This window comes from Atractosteus spatula, chromosome 17 (genome assembly GCF_055471065.1).
Source record: "Atractosteus spatula isolate fAtrSpa1 chromosome 17, fAtrSpa1.hap1, whole genome shotgun sequence".
NCBI lineage: Eukaryota > Metazoa > Chordata > Actinopteri > Semionotiformes > Lepisosteidae > Atractosteus > Atractosteus spatula.
Window position 1 is genome coordinate 12,292,948 of NC_142722.1, and position 21,868 is coordinate 12,314,815.

A 21,868-nucleotide genomic window follows, 5' to 3' on the forward strand; every position below is an offset into this window, starting at 1 on the left:
ATGTGTACAGTTACTGGGTATGTACTTGTGAGTCAGCCCCCATCTGGCTATTATACATCAGGCAGGTATACCAATAACTGTTCGTGATTCTAAATAAAAAAAAATAGAGAGCTTTCAAATATAAAGGCAGACTTAAATATTAATACAAAAATGTATAATGTGTTTAGTACAGGTCAGAAATTACTCTCTGTAAACATATTCAACAACCATTCTTTTCCTTATTATGCAGGCCAGAAAATGTAGCATGCAAGTAAAAAAATGTTAACATTTGCTCACAGATTCGGAAATATACTATTTTTTTTATTTTGGGGTAGAAAGAATCAGCATTGATAAGTGTATTTCAACTACAATAAATGTAAAATGTAAACCTTCAATTTACATCACAAAACAGACAAAAATTTCAGGTATGCTCAGTATATGTGGAAATGGTGCAGCCATATTCTGATTCAGAACGAGGCAGCAAAACTTCCATTGAGGTGGAGCTGTCCTATTACAGTGTAAACAAGCAGGCTTGTGAATACATCTCTTTTGATTCAACAGTTTTACCGACAAATGCTACTTCTTAACTTTGCATGCAGATCATGTTGGAACTTTTCTGCGGTGAAATGTCCGCTGCACAACTTGTACTTATTTGCTTGTACTTCACATTAAATTAGTCATTACAGTGACTAGTGAGCAGGAAGGGCTGCTTCACATTGCAATTTTCACGAACCTTTACTCTTGCCTGGGGTTTGCAACAATGGTGACTTACAGTACTTTCACAAAGTTAATTATTTTGTTCTTAATTTGAATTTTTATAGACTGTCAATGAACACATTTTGTTACTGAGATTTAATAACTGTTCTGAACCGGCAGTTCCCCTTTAATTCCATTTCCAATTTTAATTACTAAATATGCTCTAGTAAGAAAGGAAAACATTAATTCTGCTAAACATTTCTTTACGTATAGTAATTTAATGAAACATCTCTAGTGAGTACATTGCAAACGTAATAGATATGGCATTAAGCCAAACTAGTTTTTATAAAGTGTTTCTCTTCTTGCCTTAAGCTTTAAAATTCCCTCTTCATATAATTGGTTAGGAAAGCAATTGGTTCTGTGTTGTGTAAAAAAACAAGCCAATTAAATGAGCAAGCTTGAAGAGTCTTTGGATGTTTCAGACTCTCCAAATTAATCTTTTGTTCAAGACTGATCCTTATCCCTTTCATGAAATTCACACTATGGCTTAACCCATAGAGGAAGAATTATTAATATAAAAGTTATATTTAATCTTAAATTAAATGTGCATCCAGGCATTCACAAATGCAAACATAATGTTTAATTCAGTGATGCATTTTGGGCAGCTTAAAGCATGTGCTTGCTTCGTAACAGTACAGTGTGTGATTCATTGTCCATTGTCCATTAACTAATGGACTATTAGTTAATAATATCCACAATTCCAAGGGAAAAAACATTTATTCCAGATCAATACTATATTTCTGGACCAATAATTAGAGAAACCTTTGCCATATGGTGGTTTTATCAACTACCTCAAATATTTAAATACAGTCATCGTATATATTTGTAGTGCATTAATGAGCAGGAGCAAGGCAAAATAAAATACAACAGCTAACATAACTAGAACTGTGTTATATTCCAAAATCATGTGAGAAAACAAAAACTATAATTGGGTTGGTGATGGGGGGAGGAGGTATATGTCAGATTTGATCAAATCCTTAAGTCCCACAAAGCAAAACACTTCAGCTCAGTTTAGTTTGTAAAGAATGCTTAAACTTATTTTTCAATCTGATTATTTTCAAAGCCAACCCGAGTGCCTGATGAAAGGAATATAAATGAGTTGCACACAAGAAATTTGATTGTATTTGCTATAGTAGCACATTTTCTCAAAGCTGTTTCAGATGAGCTTTGTCACTGCTAGATAATTCCTGGCATTTGTACAAGTCAGTGTTTAAGGCATGATAACGTTTTTTTAAGAAACTAGTGCATTGAATCTAAATGTATGCATCACACTGGCTGTGTGTTGTCATGTACGTACATGTGTGCACTGTATACATGCATTAAACTATATTTAGCTTTCTGGATCAAGCTATGGAATTGGATTAAATACAAACAAAGCAGAGACTAATCAGCAAGACTTGAAATTTGACATTGTTACATTATATTCAGGTCTTTTTAGCTCACATTCTTTACAAGTTATGTTGGATCCTTATGTTTGCCATATTGCATTTGCAGTGGGATTGCTATAGACTACAATCTTCCTTTCCTGTCATGGTGGTTATATATATCAAATAAATGTAATGTTGGAATGTACAGGGGTTAGACCTTTCAAAATACATCCCTCCCCCCGTTTCTGACTTTGAACTAGGAAGTCCATGTTCTGTTGATTCATTCTGAAGGGACAAGGACAGGAAGGAAGATAATTTATTTTCTCATTTTCTTAGTCTACCTTTAATAATCACCTTGCAATTCGGGAGGTAAATCTCATGGGAAATAATCCTTAGGGAAAGCATTGCAACGTTCCCTACATTCTCATTTTATCTGCACTATGTATGGTGGTCATATGTGGCACTGAATACAAGTCATAGCTTTGATGGATAGTGAGAGAATTGGCAATATTGATGTTTTCAGATGAGCAGGATAGGATTTGACAGCACATGGGTTATAGCAGCATTGGTATTTATTGAATGAATTATAAATGGATTTAAGCATTAGATGCACCAAGGACCTTCTAAGTATATCTTGTAAAAAAACAGGTAGCCTGCTTCATTTCCTTCCTATTTGTAGTTACAAAATTAAAACTCTCTTAACTTTGTTTTAAGAGAAAGTTTAGTTCTTTCATACTGTGTATCTCCGTAACAGCACAGGAAATACTGCTGCTGAAATTTGCCTTTAATAATGTTACGTGGTAGTATGATCTAATGAGTTTCCCGTAAGACAGAAACACATATCATTTCAAGGTAAACACTGAAAGTACTTTTTAATCCATTCGAATTCTGCAGACTGATGCTTTATACAGTATATAATAAGTGGGTCTATCTGCGAGCTATACAGTACTGAAACAACGAGTTGTCTGATTTCCGTGTTCTCACATTCAATACCCCTAGTTGCTGATTATTAACTTTTGCTTAAGTTTAAAAATACAGTTTGTTTGTCAAGCGTGGTTAGGCATGTCTTATCAATATTCCTGAACTTTTACTGTTTGACAAGGTTAACAGTTGAGTGTATGCAGTATTAATTTTATCCATAAAACCAGTAGTGCAGACTTTTATTGGTACTTTTTCAAATAATGGAGCACTCAGTTTTACCAAAAAATTAACCCCAAATTAAACTACAGCTTTATACTTCAATGCTCCGTGACTTGTTTAAAATACGAAAGGACTGGTTTTCTTTCATGTCAGTGTAAGATGACTACAAATCTTTTACAGTTCGCAAAAGGTGAATCTCAGCAGCACAGATTGTCATGTTAGGAGCTCGCAGTGCCTCAAGGGTGAAGCATTTATGCTTCTAGGCATATTACACCAACATTAATGGATTAACAAACATTTGGTTAAAGAAATAGGGATTAAATATAAAAAATAAACATTGCACAGATTTGCAGATTGTATTTAATGGCAGTATATGTTTACCTTAAAAGTGTTATTTATAATGTACATTGGGTTCTGCCTTTGTTTTTATTTTCTTTGGATTTTAATTTCTGAGGACTGACAGGTGTTGGAAGGAAAGGTCGGTTTCATTCTAGTTAGTGGGGTATTCTGCAATGGACTGTCATCCTGCCCAGGGTTTACCCTGCCTTGCGCCTTGCTTTGCTTTGCTCTGGGATAGTCTTTGACTCCCCCACGACCCCGAACTGGACGAAGAGATTAGAAAATTGACGGCTAGTTGCATATTAATGAAGTGAGGTCCCCGTGAAGACTGGGGTTTTGAAGGACAGATGTTGGAGCTCAGTGCCAGAAATTAATATGATAAATAAAAAATAATGCAGGGGGAATGAGAGTGAAAGCAGGTTGTGTAGCTTCAGGATTTCAGCGTTCAGGATGTGAAAAATATGAACTACGTTTTCAACCCACTACCCAGTGTCTGGGCTCTTAATTAATATGTAGTTTGTGTACAGATGCTTCAGTCTGAGCACCACTATTGATCTGACCATTCTCTCTATGGTCTCATAATGACTGGTTTTGTACTTGTACTTTTGGCTTTCACTGTTGCAGGAGAGAAATAATATTAACAGCAGAGTATAGTGTTCTGTTTAAGGCAGCATAGCCATAAAGCAAACCTGGGTCCTGTGTTTTATTTTTGGCTAGGGTGAATTACTATGTCTAGTTTACATATTCTCTCATGTTTGTGTAGCTCTGTGTTCAGATTGGGTTTTCTACCGTCAAAGGCACTGTGGTACTGTAGGTTCACTGGCAATGTTACATCGCCCGTTTCATGAGAAACAAGAACTGGATGCTCTCCTCACTGGTCCCACTCCGTCAGGAGTAGCTCTGCAAGAAAGCCACTGCCAAAGTGGGTTTAAAATCTTTAAAAACATGTTTACTAGATCTATGTTGTCAGATTCATGAATGACAACTCCACACTTTTTTCATTCAAATACTTCTCCTGCAGTACTCCCTGACACTCAAGTCAATGGAGAATATGTCATCCCAAATCAGTGCAATAAGGGGATTTTTTTTTTACTTCTTAGTTACTTCATTTTATGATTTTTGACATATATGGAATGTACTGTATGAAAATATTTAAAATTCTCCAGAAAGCTGTTACATTGACATGCACAGTGATTCAACATAAAAATAAATATTAATGTTTTAACCACTATGATATGTATAAAAAAGCCCCAACTCACATGTCTATTTCTGTGTTTTGAATTTCAGGAATGTTTTCCAACAGGGCTACTAACCAAACACTGCCTGCTTGCCTTTGGTTGAATTGATGTAACTGGGGTGGTAGTCTAAAAATATAAGCTATTCCTTGACAACGACATCTTTAAGGCATTAGCCTTTACTGTGGTGTAGAGAAAACATCAGATAAAGATGAGAATGTCCAACTCTGACAAAGCCAAAGGAACTAAACCTTTATAGTCTTAAATGGAAAAGACGGATTTTCAAAATCCTTGATGAAAACCCAGCAGACTTCTTCATAATGAGCAATGAAACATGAATCAGAGGACACCAGTGGAAAAAACTTTAATATACAGTTAAAACTGAGAACAGGGGACACTTCACTACTCAAAGGGTTCTAAGGGCATGGAACAAGCTGCCCAGCCATGTTGTTGAAGCCTATAACCTGGTTTTCCTTAAGAAACGGCTGATTAAGATCTTTGGATAGTATCCCAACTTATACCAAATACCAGGAAAAACCTCCCACCCACTCTTCTTTACAAACAAACGTGTGCTGAAGATCAATTAGAAAGTCTTTGAGATAATACTCACAAAAGCCTTAGAATCCTGCCCCCAGGTGCTGGGATCAGGGGGACTTGCATCAAAACGTCATACAGTGTTTGGGTAACCCCTTTTCCCATTTCTTCGCCTTAAAACCTCTCCACTGGATCTCACTAGAACACTTCTAACACTCGTTTAGGCTTAGTCCGAGCACAACCACTACTGACTACAGAGAAATAGAATCAGATAACATTAATGGGCCAAATGGTATCTTCTCATCTGTGGTTTTTCTGGTGCTCTGATTCTTGCTGAAGGCACAGCTTTGCAAAGACAAAACTTTCGGGATGTGGTCCTTTATAAAAGCCATTTTCAATTATCTGGAAGCTGAAATGTTAAATTTTCTGCTCACCCCCGACTGGAAAACTTTAAAAGGTTTTGCCTGGTGTATGTTTAAACATTTCAAGTAGTATTTTTGTTTCAAGATCTTAAATATAGATTCAATATCTATGTGTATTTAATTTCAGAAGCACGTTTGAAAAATTGATCTGTTGTGAACAGAGCTCACTAAAGGATCATGATGTTTTTTCTCGTTTTTTGGAGGTTTTTCGTTTGTTTTGGTTCCTTAGGGAGAAAATTATGCAGTGAAAGAGAGCTCACAACATGAGATTAAGTTACAGCTCTTTTTAGATGACACAATAGTTGCAACTGGTTCTACCTGACAGAGGTCATGAATAAATAAAGCAGCATTCCAATTCAGACCCGAGTCCTACCAATGGACAGAATAGAGAAGAATAGAGGACCTGGCAGCAAAAGTCAGTGTAAACGGAATACCTGAATATGGAGGGTGAATTTTACTTTATTACACCACCTCAGCATGCTTCTGTGTGCTTTTTGTAAGTATTGGATTTTTGAATTGCCACCTGCACCACTGCTTAATTTATTGAATTCTTCAGTTTCCTCTGTCAAATTTGAAAAAATAAAATGTAATATGGCTATTTCTAGAAGGCAAGGCAGCTGCTGGACAGAAAAAAAATCTAATTTTGTATTTATTCTTTATTCTGTTCCACCAGATGCAAGTGACTGTAAACATACAGTTTTGGAACATTTGAACAGGGAACGAAAAAAAAAGTTAAAGCATGCTATTTAGAGGCAGCTTGATATTTGTCGTGGAACTAACCTTTTTGTGGTTTCCCCGTTATCATTTTTTAATTATAGGCAAGAATGCCGGTACTTTTATCACCAGGATATTTATTATTAACAAACTGATAAAATGTTGTGGTATAAAAAAAGACTATACAGTAGGATTAAGCTGAATGGGTTGTATTGATTTAAAACTCTGGAAGAAGCCAAACAAAGAACAAAGAACAAAATAGAATCATTGACTACGTTTATAAACAATACAAACACAGACAGTAATACTAAAAAAATCTCGCAGCTGGAGTTTGAGTGCATCCTGTAGTGTGACATTATAATCACATGTTTTCCTTTTGCCTGACTTTATAACCCCTGCTGATCTCCAGCAAACTGATTATTTTTCTCCTGCAAACATTGCCTTATCAGCAACCTGAACTAAACTGAGATTTCTTAGATGTTATTTATTTTGCACCATTTTTTTTCTTTTTTTGCTGTTTAAATTAATTGCCCCTGATTTGTGTGATGGATGGCTTCAAGAAAAAGCACAGGAAACAGCGATGTTGTTTTCACCTTTTCTCTGCACTCTCTGGAGACTGTATTTTTTTATTAGACCCCAACAATCATATTTTTTGCACAAGTACATCAGTGTACATGTACATCAGTGCTTCAGCATATTGCATATATTCCTGCATTCAAACACACCACAGGCAATAAAGTATGTACTGTAATCACAAAGCCAAAGCCAAAGTACCTCCAGCAACCTTATTTACTGTATCTCTTGCAGTAAATGCCTATCCATCTACATTGGAGAAACAGGAAGGAGACTCGGAGACCGCTTCAGAGAACATGTTAGGGCTGTGAAGATTAAAGATCTCTCCAAGCCCATTGTCTCTCATTTCACCTCTGACGGCCACGGCCACTCTAATCTTTCTTTCTGTGTTCTCAAAGACGGTTTTCCGAATTCATACATCAGAAAGACTACAGAAACCAAAATTAACCTGCAGCTAGTATCACACCATCCCCCTTCTCTTAACGACAGACTACTTTTCTTCTAAATTCTCTCTATTCATTGTAGGTTTAATTTCACACCTCTCTACACCTATCCTGACTTCACACCTCTTGATTGGCCTCTCTTTCTGTCCCCTGCTCCCACCTCTCGCTCCTCCTCTCTCCCAGCCTTTGTTCTCCCGCTACTTTACCTTTGCCTACTGCCCTGTCTCTCTCACACCTGAAGAAGGCTCCACGGCCGAAACGTTGTGTTTTCTTTCTTCTTTTTTTCAGCATAGAATAAACCCATTACTTGTTCCTTTGCAGCCTGCGCATGCTGACGCAGCTACCCAACCTGAACTATCACAAAGCCATGTTCACCAGTGGTCACAAATTGACATATAATAAGTGGGTTCAAAGTATTAAGAAGCTTGTCTTTTCACCTATCCCCCAGCTTGTTTAATACTCTATGGGAAATAAACAGTGTCGATAGAAGTCTCTTTGTAGCAGTAAAGATTTATAGTAACTGAGGTGACAATTGAACATAAATAGGACTTACACAAGTACTTCACATTGCAAATAGTTTCTTTCTTGTCTTTCTTTGGCGCTGGATTCTACAAGAATATAAAGAGACTGTTTATATACTGTATTTTATGTTTATACTGTTATACTGTTTATATAACATTTATATAAATGTTTTCCAGGAAAATTGTTTAAAAGTTGCTGTTTTTTATTACAATTGGCTCATAAACCATTGTGCAGATAACACCATATGTTTTTGCATGTGAATAACCCCAATTACGGTAGCTTTATTGCCTTAGTTATCAAGTTTGTTTGTTGAAATATGTTCAGGATGAGCCATGGTTGGGTAGATAAACACGATCATAAACCTTCTCCACAAGACCATGGGTGGGTAGATCACCTTGCTTTTGGTGCTGAAAAAGTTCTAGAGCTCACTTCTCTTTTCTCTTTTTTTGTCCCCCAGCAGCTGAAAAATGAGGCTCAGCTCCTGCAGCTCCCAGCTGAAACAGTAAAAAAAGTTCATGGGGTCCAGCTTTTAGGAGAAAAGAGCAGAACCTTTAAGTCTGAAGCTGCAGATCTGAACCAAGAGAGGAAACAATATAAATTACTGGTGAGTCATTTCAATTGTTTTAATCTTATATTTAAGTATAGTTGGGCTTTCATGGTCAATGCTCTTTAAACTGAACAGTTGCTTTGATTTTGTTGAAACAGCAGTTTCATAAATTGTGAAAAGTGCCACAGAGCTGTGTTTGTATTTTGGATTATGTTTGATTTGTAAATCTGAATGGTGTTGCCTGAAGAATATCAAATAAAAAGACATCAGAGATCTACAAGAATTTTAATTGCTAGAAAGATCAAAATGGGTTTCAAACCTTTCCATCCGTGTAGGAGATGACAACATTTTGGAAGTCAAGGGTTGCCTTTTGACATTTAATGAAAAAGATAACCAGTTGCAAAATGAAAGGTTTAGTAAGGGTATACAGAGTGGGGATAACACATAACAAGCCTTTAAGACTAATGTATTCCTCAGCTCTGTGGGCTATAGTAAGTCTCAAAAAACCTAAGAGGATATTCTAGAAATAGAATGCTATTTATAAGCTTAATGTATTTTCATATTTGGAAGTACTAGTGTACTGTAAAACCATTTGTCTACTATTAGTACAGAGTGACTTCCACAAATCACTTATAGTAACAGCAGATCTTCACCTGTCACTTCTATGAGAAGCATAAATGTACAGTATATACTTTTACTCCAGCTGAATGTTTTTCTTAATATGGGCTTCACTCTTGTCCTAGGTATGTTACTGAGCAGTGATCACGCGATGCAGGAAAGCAGTAGAAAAATCAGACAAGCAAGTTCTTTATAGTCCTCATAACAGTAGCATTCTACCACTCTAGCCTGATCCTGTCAAATCTCAGAAGCCAAGGAAGGTTGTGGCTGGAGAGGACTTTGATGGGGGCAGTCAGGTTGCTGATTCAAGGCCCTGTAGGTGACTCTTGTCTCTCTGGACCACAGTTTCCAGACCAGTGCCCCCATGGGGTGATCAGAGAACCGGTGCTATAGGCGGTAGAAACATCTGGACAAGACATGAACTTGATGTCCTGCCTGCTTGGTCTTTAAAGATCCAAAAAAGCTGTTAGTAAGAATAGTAGTTAGTAAGAGTCTGATTCCTGATGTCCTGGCTTCTCCTTAATTTACCTTATAAAGGAACATCTCTCTTCTTTACACAATCAGCCGCGTACTGGGGTTGCTGGCACAGAATGGCTGCCACACTTCCTCCTGGTGGGTGTGCCCTTCAATGGAAGATGAGATGGATCCTTTCTGATGTGTAAATCACTTTGGGATCCTTTGGGATGCAATCTCTGTAGAAATGTAGTTCATTACATTTGACTAATTACTGTTTTCTAGCATTTTATATGAAGGGAAGCTCCTCAAAAGCAATGATGTACTGCATTGTCCAGTGTGTGCTCTAATAGTTCAAATATTTTCTTTATGTTTAGATCTTTAATTCAATCATCTTAAATCTACATCTGAGCAACGTGCTTAATAGTCTTTGTAGTCAAGTACTACATGGAAATCTAGGAAAGTCTTCAGAATGCATGGCATACTGTATGTCAGCCCCTTGTCTTCCTGCTATATAAGAGTGTGTCTTACTGTAGAACTCCCTGAGAATCTTAATGCTCCCATTAGTACTTTAAAATGAGTGCAGCCAAGTTCTGATTATGAGACAATTGTCACCCTCTCCCATAATACCAAGCAGTGAGGGCTCTTCCTCTGTCCAGTTTGGTAGAGAAAGATATTGACTAGGAATGAAATTCTCAGCTCTGCCTGACAGCTTAAGCAAAGAACAGAGATAACACTAATAAGTAAAATGCATGTGTTTAATTTAATTTACAGTCCTTGTCTTGTCATTTCACGGTGCTATTCTTTTGCAGTATGCTATTAATGTCATTTAATGATGGACTGCATCATACTCCTTTGAGTATGTCTATTATACTCAAAATGAAAGGAAAATGGCTATTCTTCCTCCATCATGTAATAAAATAGGGGTAGATCTGTTTTATATCAGTCATGTTTTGTTTTTTTGTTTTTCAGAAGGGCGTATTAAGGTTAAACACCCGTATCGTTGAGCTGTAAGCAAAAGCAGGCTTCAGCAGTTTACATTTCCCTGTTCTCAGGCAATATGCATCTGTGGTTGTGATCCACTAAATATTGTTATGCCTTCAGTTACTAACTGCAAAAAAAATCAGTCGCACTATATCAAACAAAATGATCTCCTGTTCTTTTAAAATCATATTAGATTTTATGTTCATAAGAAACAAGCCTAAAACATTTTGCCATAGTCTTTATGTTATGTTTACCAGCTATTTTTCTTGCTACATAAGGCAGTAACTGCACAACTAAAATGCCACCAGTGTAGATGTATTGGTGAGCCTATAGTGTAAATGGGGTATTTTACTCTTGGGTGGTATATGTTTCAGCACAATAGCATAAATAGTATTGTTTGTTCAGTTACATTTTTCATGCCGAACAGGCAAATGTGTGATAATTTTCCAGCTGTTTGCCTGTGATTTAACAGGATACACCTGGAACCTAGAAAGAAAAATAACTCCAGTTTATCATATTCTAGGAAAAAAGAGGTGTGTACATTTTTCTTCGGTTCTTTGTTTATCCCAGGTAGCCTTGTCTTAAAACATTTCCTCTTCCAGGTGAAGAGGGAACTGGCAAATACTCTGGCAGGAAATGTAGTGAAATTTGCTTTTGATACATTATTTGGATGACATTAGATGCCATTAGAGTTGCTCAGGGAATAAGTTTGGCCTTGGCGTAGCAACCTCTCTTATTTATAATTTTACTTCTTTGTGAGTATAATTGTCCCATATGTATACAACAGTATTCTATCTGGTAAAGTCAAGGTTTAAACAGTTAAAGAGATATTTAATTTTCTCGGTGGTGGGAGAATTGAATCCAAAATGATTCTATCATTCTCTGTGCATTCTGTGCAAAAAATAAATTACTGAAAAAAGACAAAAATGTACAATTATTTGTCTTATCAAAGTTTTCCTCTTAATCAGTAGTTCCCAACCATAATCCTAGAGGTCCACTGTTTCATTCCAGCTAAGCTCTAAATTCTCAGAGCCAATTCATGATTAATTGTTTAGCTTGCCGAGAATTTTTTTTAACTTGTTTCTTCAGTAAATCCAGAGTGTCAAAAATATCCTGTTTAAGAGTACTGTTTCTAACAACTTCAGCATACAGTCTCTCCTCAACTTGTCAGCCATTATTTCTGACTAAAAAGCTCCTGATGGTTGATCAATTGATGATGAACAGACACGGGTGGGAATGACACTGCAACAGACGAGCCCACAATGAGCTCTTTATCCTTTCTTTCATAAGAGGTTCTGTTGGGTTCAGTACAGGCAGCGCACTTGAATGACGGGAGTTCTGAAACTCGGAAAGTGATACAGTGTCGATTACCTAGATCTTTTAAGAGCCAAAAGGAAATTTACTTTGCTGGAGCAAATACCAGAACAGAACTACTGCTCTATACTCCATTTCTGTTTCTCTATCTTTCTATTTTGCCTACCTAGCTGAAAGTTTAAGAACAATGTTTTGGAAAAGACATTATTTTTGGATGTTAGCAAAACAATGACAGACTGAAAAATAATTAGTTGTCATACTGCATCAGTTTAACCTAACAGAGTAATATTTCCTTTGTTTGTTCCATTAATCATAATGTGACAACACGGGCACAGAAGAGTATGCTACAAAGCTGTAACGTTTTACCTGTTTGTTGCTAGGAGACCATGACATGGCAAATGTGATTGTTCCAATGTCATTAAGTTGTGCTGTTTTGCAGTGTGTGCAGTAAACAGATCAGTGTTTTGTTTTTAAAAAAGATCAATTGCATGCACCTGATAACGGGTCTAGCAGAATTATAATGACATCTTCACCTGACAGTGCAGCATTGTTTTAGGTAGCCGTTGGAACTGTTGTCATAGTAACAGCAATAACCAGCATGCTCGTGTGTTAAGAAGAATGAAGTAACACTAGAAAATTGACAGACTACAATGTTTTTTTCTTTTAGAAAATATAATTGTTTTGTTTTTTTATATTTTTTGTATATTATAATATTAATGACCGAGATTAATATTGTTTTAGTTATGTATTTATTCCAAAGATGCACACAGATTTCTGTAATATATAAGTAACCGTACAGGTCAATCCATCTTTCTTAAATACTTTTAAAGTATTTCCCCTAATGTTTTCCCCTTGTGTTTTGAATTATGTTTCCTATTCAATTACAATAGACTGCTTGATTAATAAAAAACCTTAGTAGTATGGACAAATGTCTTTGATGGGCCCACTAAAATATTTTGATAGTTGTCGTTTACTAATTGTTTGTATTAGATCATTTACTTACTTGTTTTAGAAAATGTGTCTTCATATCTGGGTTTGTAAAGTCAAAATTTCAACAGTGAGAAAGAGAGCTCAATATCGGTAAAGCTCTATCACCTAAAATATAAGTACAAATAGGAGAAAGACCAAATAAAGTTTGCAGTGCAGTTAACCATTATCTTGTTGCAGCAATCAAACCTCAGTCTTAACCGAAAAACCCAGCAAAAGAACTCCAACAGCAAGTAAAAAATATGATATTCAACATAATGCAGTTTTTCTTATGATGTTTTCTTTAACTGGAATACTCCCTTAGGTTGCCTCTTGTCTGTTTGATATTAGACAATTAAATATTATTTGTCTGTTTCAGGAAGTCTAAAGGCCTCAACATGTATTGTTTATTGAAAACAATTCTCCCATTTCTTTATTCTTAATACTATATTTCTATGCTACAATATCTTAAAATACAAAGCATTTAACACAGTTATTTCACGTGTCTGGGTGGTGGGAGAAATGCATCCGAAATTATTCTATCATGCTCTGTGCATTCTACTCAGCATTCTGTGTTTGTGCCTGTAAGTCATGCAAAATAGTTAAACCATCATTAAAGCTACCAGGCTGCTGAAGCTGTGAGTAAAATGCTAAGCTGATGATGGACTCATCTGCAGGCCAGCTGTGCTACAGAACAGTGACCTTCAAAATCAGTGGTCCTGTGAGAGATAAAATCCTGAAGGAAAATAGTTAGTCGTGCAGACCAGTGTCCCTTTCATTGTCTGTACTGTGCCTGTTTTGTATAGAAAATGCAGCAACGAAGAATTTTATCATCTACAGTTCATAACTACTGTGCAAAACAAGCATGAATGGGTGGTTTTGTTTTTATTAATATTTTCTGCAGCGTCACGGTGTTCATCTCATGAGAGCTGTAAATTAATTAAAATAATGCAAAAGAAGAGAATTATGGATGACAACTGGCAAAAATGCATCGTGTTCATTTTTAATTAGCTCTTAAAAAGTATTGCAAAGCACAAGACGAATACAGAATCAATTTTCCTTCTTTACTAACCTTTGTCTGTGTATAATTAAACATCAGGATCAATTCTAAAACTGTTACCTGCCTCTATTATGTATAATCTTATTATGCATAATTATTACTTGCGTGTTATACATAGAACCTTTTTCAATGGTAGATCACAAAACAACTTCTGCTTTCCTGGTTTGTCAAAGCTTCAGGGTCTATATGCTGTCTGCCCGAACTATCCTGCGGTAATAATGGTCATTTAGCTCAAATTATTTTGTGTTTTTAAGCAGAACAGTTTAAAGAAAGAACTTAGGCTATGCATGTGCTCAAGCCACGTGAGGAGGCTTGTTTTGTTATTCGAATTAGGGACTGCAGTGTAGAGAACTGATTACGGTTTTGCACTTGGAAGTTTTAGTTTTATCACTATCCCCCCATCTTTGGAGGACAACATTTGTTTTGATTCTATCTCTCTCTCAAAATTTCTCTTACAATATTTTTGTGTCTCTGGTGCCATTCAAGTAAGCCTCTAATGGGTCCCATACATGTTTAAATTCATTAATTTGTCTCTCCAAGGGAAGGGAAATTTTACATATTTAATCTGTAACACAGCTTCATTAATCATGTCTGTGTGTGTTGGTCCTAGAGTCTTCATCAAGTTTCGCAGAACTATTTTTTTGGCAATAGTATGGATACAGAGTTGATGTTTTAAACCTTGATAAATCTCAAAGTGTAAGGATGCAAGGAGTCACAGTGCAGTTCAGTGAAGATTTTAGATGAGCTTTCATTTGTGACAGAAAAAGGCCATTTCCAGAGGGCACTGGGGGAAGATGCACAAAAGGTGCTTGCTCCACAGAGTCCTGAATTCCAGCAGTCTTACAGGGAGTTTTACATTCCAACTACAGCCATGGTCACCCTACAGTACATTATTATCATGTGTGAGTGATACTAACATATTGGAATCATAGAAAATACTTCCACTTATGGCACAGTGGCTGTTTCTGATCATGTTATTACCACCTTTCAGTTATTCCTGGGATGTCGCGTACAACAGTTATTTCTGACCAGTCTTAGACAGCAGGTTTCTGTTTAAAATCCACTCAAGCCAGAATACAAGTAATAGGAGGAGTTAAAGGAATTGAAATAATTTAGTATTTGAGTGATGGTCCAAATGGACTAAACGTCTTGACAATCCCTTAGTAAACATATTAATGATCGATCAAATTAATTACATTTTACATAGATCCCAGGCACTGCTGTTGAGCCAGGTACTTCACCCCACATTGCCCCAGTAAAATACTGCATTTCCTCCCCTTGTTATCGCTACAAATGACAAGTTGTTCTTAGTTAGCTCATCTGGTTAACAGAACATTTTATTATTTTGTTTTGTCAAAATATCAGGCTATTTGATCAGCACAGTAGTGATCAAAATGTTTAATCCTGCAACACTTTCTTTCTTATGCAAATGTTATAGCATTTTAAATCCGCAATTAAGACAAAATACTGATGCAGCAAAAAATGATTTCCCCTAAAGGGTTTATCTATTTTTATTACTTCTCTTGAAATACCTTGTCTAATCATTTTCATATTCATATTACACATAATTTGAAATGCATGAAGGTAGCATTTGTAAAATGTGTTTAGTGGAGGGAGTGTCATTAAAGCAAAGACTGCATCGTCAGACGAGGTTGTTTCCACATGTACAACATTAAGAGCAGCTGTGCAATCAAATTGCCACATGCAAGCCTCCATCAGATAATGTTTACATCTTTTTAATGGAATTAGACCAGTTCGGCATCCACACCACTTGGTTTTGCAGCTTGAATAATTTGATTATCCCTTGTTTTAATGTGTTGAACGGATTGCTGGCTCCCGACTAGCATTTTTCAAAACTGAATATAGTTGTATCATCACAAGGCAAGCAGCAGTCTCTCATTTTAGGCAGAGTTTGTGCACTTTAATATCATTTAGAAAATGAAATGCCATTGTGGCATTCATAACAAAGGGATAAGTTCAAGGTTCATAAATCCTGTGTAACCAACCCAAGTTTTGTCCAAGCGGGTCTATTTAAGGTTCTTGATAATGTGATTGTTGAAGGACCTCTGTAAAACAATACTGAACCTCTTTCACTTTAAATATACAGCAATGATTATCTTAATCAATCCAGGTGTGTCAATTTTGGTTTCTTTTTCAGCCTAATTTGAATGTGAGAAATTAACTTCATTATTTATTTGGAATTAAGTCATTTACGTCCAATGAAAAACAATGTCATTATCAACCGAATGGACTGTGCCAAATGATAAGTGAGTAAAAGGAAGTAAATCTTCCTGTGGGCTTTATCCAACAGTCTTTTAATTAGTATTACAGGTGCAAATTTCCATAATGACTTTTAAATCTGTAGTTAAACGTCTATGTAAAAGATTATGCCAACGATTTTAAACCTAGAATTTTGCTTAGTTTTCTGTGGCCTAATAGAATTGTGAAGTGGCTGTTTTTTTAAATCAGAATGGGAACCTAACAAGTATGATGCTTGATGTATTTGTAAAAACTTTGAGAAAGTAAAAGAAAGGATAAAAAATTGATAACATACCTTATTTGTCCTTTTAGAGCTCTTTTTTCTCAGACTAAGAACTTTCATTAAGCACTAAACACTCTGGAGGTAAAATGTCTCTGTATATTGATAGCATTAGTGTTAATATTAATGTAGAAAGCGCACCTATAAATTCAGATCCAAATTTAGTTTTTTTTATGAATATTGTTTCCACAGTTTTCCATTATTATGAAGTGCGGGAACTGTACTAAGCAGTCATGGGCTTGATCTGTAGATCTGTAGCCTTGATGCAATAGGGCTCTTTGATTTATATATTCATCCATATGCTAGAAATTTAGATGTACAGTATGTATACAGAGTACACAGTATGTGTGTTTAAAACAAAATTCGATGCCAGTATATTATATGAAATAACAGCCCTGCGCAATCCCAGCCCACTAGCCAGCGGGGATAATAGAAGGACTTTGCTGCTGAGTACTCAGTGTCTTGGCAGCTGATTGCATTAGAAAGCCAGGGCAGCCTGGCTCTGCGGTGCCTTGGAACCAGTCAGTGCTTCACGAAGGATGCAGACTGTCTCAACACAAATCTGATTAAGTCATTAGCACGACACCTACAGAGACATCAAATATATCTCGAATTCAAAGCACAGCCTTTGCCATTTAAGACCAGAAGGGGCGGATGCAATGATGAACAAGGTTCTGAATCTGCAGTTTTTAGGGAAAGGAGGAAACAGTTTAGTATTTAGCGTTCCCTCTTTCTGCTAATAAAATTTGATGCTTATGGGGTGAAGTGACTGCAAAGAAAAAAAAGAGATTATCTAAAGGGATGTGTGAAAAAACTGTTATTTATTAATAACCACCAACATACTTTATTAATGTGCGTTTAACTGTATGATTCACGTCTTAACTGTGGGGAGTTCTTTTACTCTCCATCAGTGTATACATTGATTATTAGCCTCTAAGGCTATGTCTCTAATTATGGCATGCATAATATTTTAAACATTCCCAGTCCTGAATGTTTAATTATATGGAACATCTGAAAATTAAAAAGTAAAGAACAAGACTATAAATACAGCTTATCTCAAATGCCAGCATTGTTCGTATACTGTAAATATAGTCTCCTTAATTTAAAGTGAATATAGGCCAACAAGTGCATTATTCAAAAGTCCAATTTGTAAAGGAACTACCTTAACTATCAAATTGAAATTTGTCAGATGGCTCTATGTAAATGTCAATTCCATGTTATTCTTATGTGAATATCTTATCCTTGTGTACTTGTGTAAAAATCCTTGCAAAAAGGAAATTAACATAGATTAACATGTTCTTTCTTATTCAATATAAAATATTCATTTACACTGTTGCCAGCCTAGTTTGTAATGTGATCTCTACTAGTGAGTGGTTATGTTCTCACACTGAACCCACCCATTGAATTGTTTTTACACACATACTGTTTCTAACATAATATTTCAGGTCTGTAAGCCCTTCAGAGTTTGCTCAGGTATAATACTTAGCAGCTGGGAAGTACCGAGGGAAAGGGCAAAACAGTATTTTAAGTAATGACCCCCCTTGGAAATGAACATAATCATTTAATTCTAGCTAAATAAGTGCATAGCCAGTGGGAATAGGACACGTTTAGACAGCATTTGTAAGGCAAGGGTAAAGCTCATTTGGAATGTAGCAGAAGAGAAGTGGAATACTATCTTTCCACCTCAGAAACCGTCTGTATCATAAGTGCAGGGAGAAAGCATAGTATTTACTGATCAAGCAGATTAGTACATAATAAAGCTAACACCATTAGTGTTTTGGCAGATGCACTTGATTGCAACTGTGAAATCTGGAAACTAAGCACATTGATACATAATGACTCTAAGTATATTTTCACATATACAATATGTGATATATATTTTTTCACGTTGATGTACCCCCAGAGCATAAAACATAGAAGATGGAAAAACACAAGTGAAGCATCAATAATTTTAAACAAAGTGTATAGTATTCGAGAGAAGCTGTGAATTCAGGTCTTGGCTTCTACTCAGAGTTAAGAACAGACATTCAAAAGTTGCTTTTCCTAGTAAGAGGAGCATGCTGTACTTGATTTACATTCTTCCTGCCAAATAATTCTTTCTGCTAAATCAAAGTTATTAAAATTTAAATCTGCTCATGGCCCTGATTTTTTTTCTTTTTGAAAGAATGTAGCTTTTAATATTATATATAATATAACTCATTTTATCAAGAGTGTAAAATATTCATTTATTTTTTATAAGCTTGTTAGCAGAGTGATAAATAACTCTGCTTTTTAAGCTGGCTGTCACTTCGCAAAGCACTATTATAAAAAAGGCCACATATAGAGGTTACTATCTCTCTGACTACTTGATTGAATTTATGATGGCTGTTGTCCACATTTTGATGCATTTAATCTTCAGCATATAAAATATAGTTCTGGTCTTTTCTTCTTTGAAATACACACATACAATGGACTATATTTTAAACACTATTAAAGGAACTGTGGATGATCAACATTATTTGTCTATTAATTTAAATATTGATTTGAAGGATTATCGAGGCAAAGGTAAAAGGAAAGGTAAAGAAACCTTTTATTCAGTTTCAGTATCAATTTCTAACCACATTCAGAGAATGACATAGTTAGCGTTCCAAGCTGTAGTCACCTGAATTGCCGACTTAAGTTTTAAGAAATGGAAAATCATAATACAAGTATGCATTTCTCAGACACAGAGTTTTTGAATGGATTTTAAAATCTCAATTTCAACATCTTGAAGCTCACACCCACTAAGGATGATTGTTTAAGGAGAAGCCTGAAAAATTCTGTCGTTTTTATTGTATCTTGAGTATAGGGTTTCATCTTACCCTCAAAACATAATTCTTTGTTCTAGATTTGGCTTTTATTCTCTCTTTAAGTATGGTAACAATAAATTGGAAAACAGAATGATTGTCTGCCTAGAATGTAATACAACTGCTGTTTTCTGATTGCAATACATAGCATGCATACATCAAAGCTTTGTGGCATTAAGAAGGTTAGCTGCTATAACTTAGTAATATAATAAATTAAGCAATTAAATTTAACTGTAATATCCTGGCACATGATAGCTAATGTTTGTGAGCATTATTATGTCAAGGATGTACCACGTCAAAGGTTTTTAACCAACTGGAATTCCCATAATGATACTGAAGATGCTCTAAGCATACTGTGTACTGTATTACTTTTTTTCTTCTCCTTGGTTAGTTATCCAAGAACATAGATATTCCCCAAATAAATAAAGAAGATAATATGTGTCTGAACTTAGCACATCATCTAAGAAGGAATCAAGGCCTAGTGGCACAAAGTAACGAAGGTTAAAGCACAGACATATCTTCAGGGCACAATTCTGCTCTGAGGAAAAAGTGGTCTGAACTGTTATGGTAAGATAGCAAAAAAGTTGTTCAAAGTTTCAAACCATTAAACTCTCTCTGTGTAATTTGTTTTAGAACCACCGATACTGTACTTATCTTACCACAGTTTCCTCCATTACTGATAATTAGAAGAATTAGATGGTTTGTAGAGATATTTGTAAAGATACAACTTGTCTCTTCTTGAGTAATTTGAAGATGAGGTTTAGGCTGTTCCGTATAGTGTCAATGTTGGGTAAAAGAGAAAAATTGCATATGAATTAACCTTGATAAGGAGGGACTTTTATCTGAAATTATGCATTTGAACCTGAAAATCATTTTCTTTCAATCATAAGAAGCCTAATGTGTTTGCATTCTGGTACACCACTTCGCCCCCTGCTGCCTCGACACTGATATTGCTAATTGGTATGATTTTCCAATAGAAACACAGATCACATTGTGTTTATATTTCCATTTTTTTTTAGACTCAAGGCGATCAAAATTTTGAATTCAAGATTAGGCAATTAGGTTCTTGTCTGGCAGGATAATGTGAGATCTGATCTCAAGCAGGAAGGTAGTGTGAGGAACAGTCTGGTTCAGGGCTCCTCTAATCCAATACACTGTGCATTTTTGCTCCAATCAGCTTCATAAGTGTTTAATTCATTATCCATGTAATCAACAGAATAATTAAGGTAGTGAATAGTGCAAAAGTCTGCAATGGACTGCATTGGAAGATGAACAGGTAGACATTTTAATTTAACATTTAAATATTTTAATATTTATGCGCACAAGTGTTAAAATGATACAGAACGATACACGGGTAGCTAAGTAATACTGAGGAGAAGCTCACTAATGCAAGGGCAAAATGAAACACTGAAGGAAAAATGAAACTCTTGAATCTTTTAGTTCTCTGACAAGTGACAAAATTGACAGGCAATCATTGTCACTGATTTTGTGACTTGAGCTCTGTCTTAAGAATAAAAAAAACACCTCAGTTCATGTTTAAAAGTTCATCTGAAAAGTGTTATTTATAATAACATAAGCTACTGTAAGTAAGAACTGAATTAACCCAGGCTTCATTTCCACCCACCTTTAAAACAAAAATAATTTTATTGAAAAAGCCTTTACCATCACCATGATTGTGAGAAGTGGCTTAAGGTCTTTTTTTGAGGGTTGCTAGGGGATGGTGCATTTGCTGAGAGGAGAACAGATGCTGATTTGAATCCTCCACTGAGGGTCAGTATCTCTAATAGAGTAGTTACATTTAACACCATGCGGGGACTTTGGTTAAGCTTTGAAGAAAGTGAGCTCCTGCTGAGCTACTCCGACAGCTTCCCAGCGTACCTGATTTTCTCTGAGGTCATCCATCCAAGTGCTCTGTATGTCAAATTTAGATTATCCTCTCAAGTGGCACCCTCATACGGCTGCAGATAGCATGCAACTGATATGTCGTACCCACAGAAACTCCTTGTATTTTGTAATGGGGATTCTGGATCTCCTGCAAGATCTTTTGCTTCATAAAAAAAACAGAGGTAGAGATGTTTAGATTTTAATCACCTTGCAAAGAAATTGATGATACATTACACTCTGCTTCAAGCTGCGATGAAGTACTTTTTAAAGCATGGAGTCTGAACCAGAACATATTTTTATTGTCTTTTCCTCTGCAGTGTGATAATCTAATGTTATAACATACTGTAGATTGCTCATTTTGATCAGAATAGCTTTCAAGCAGTTTGGTGTGATTGTAAAGATAAGATGGAAATACACAATCAGTATTTAAATGTTTTCTAGTTGTATAGTTAATGACAGGAAAAGGAAAGCTGCACACGCCTGGAAAGGATGCTTATTTGTTAGGCTGCATAATTTAATAAGCTAGAATAATCTTGCTGTCATACTCGAGGTTTTAAATGACTGTGCCCGCTGGACAAACATGGCATTGGTACAGTATAAGGCAATGGTTACAGCTCCCTTTGGAAAGTGTTCACACCAATGGCCTCACATGAC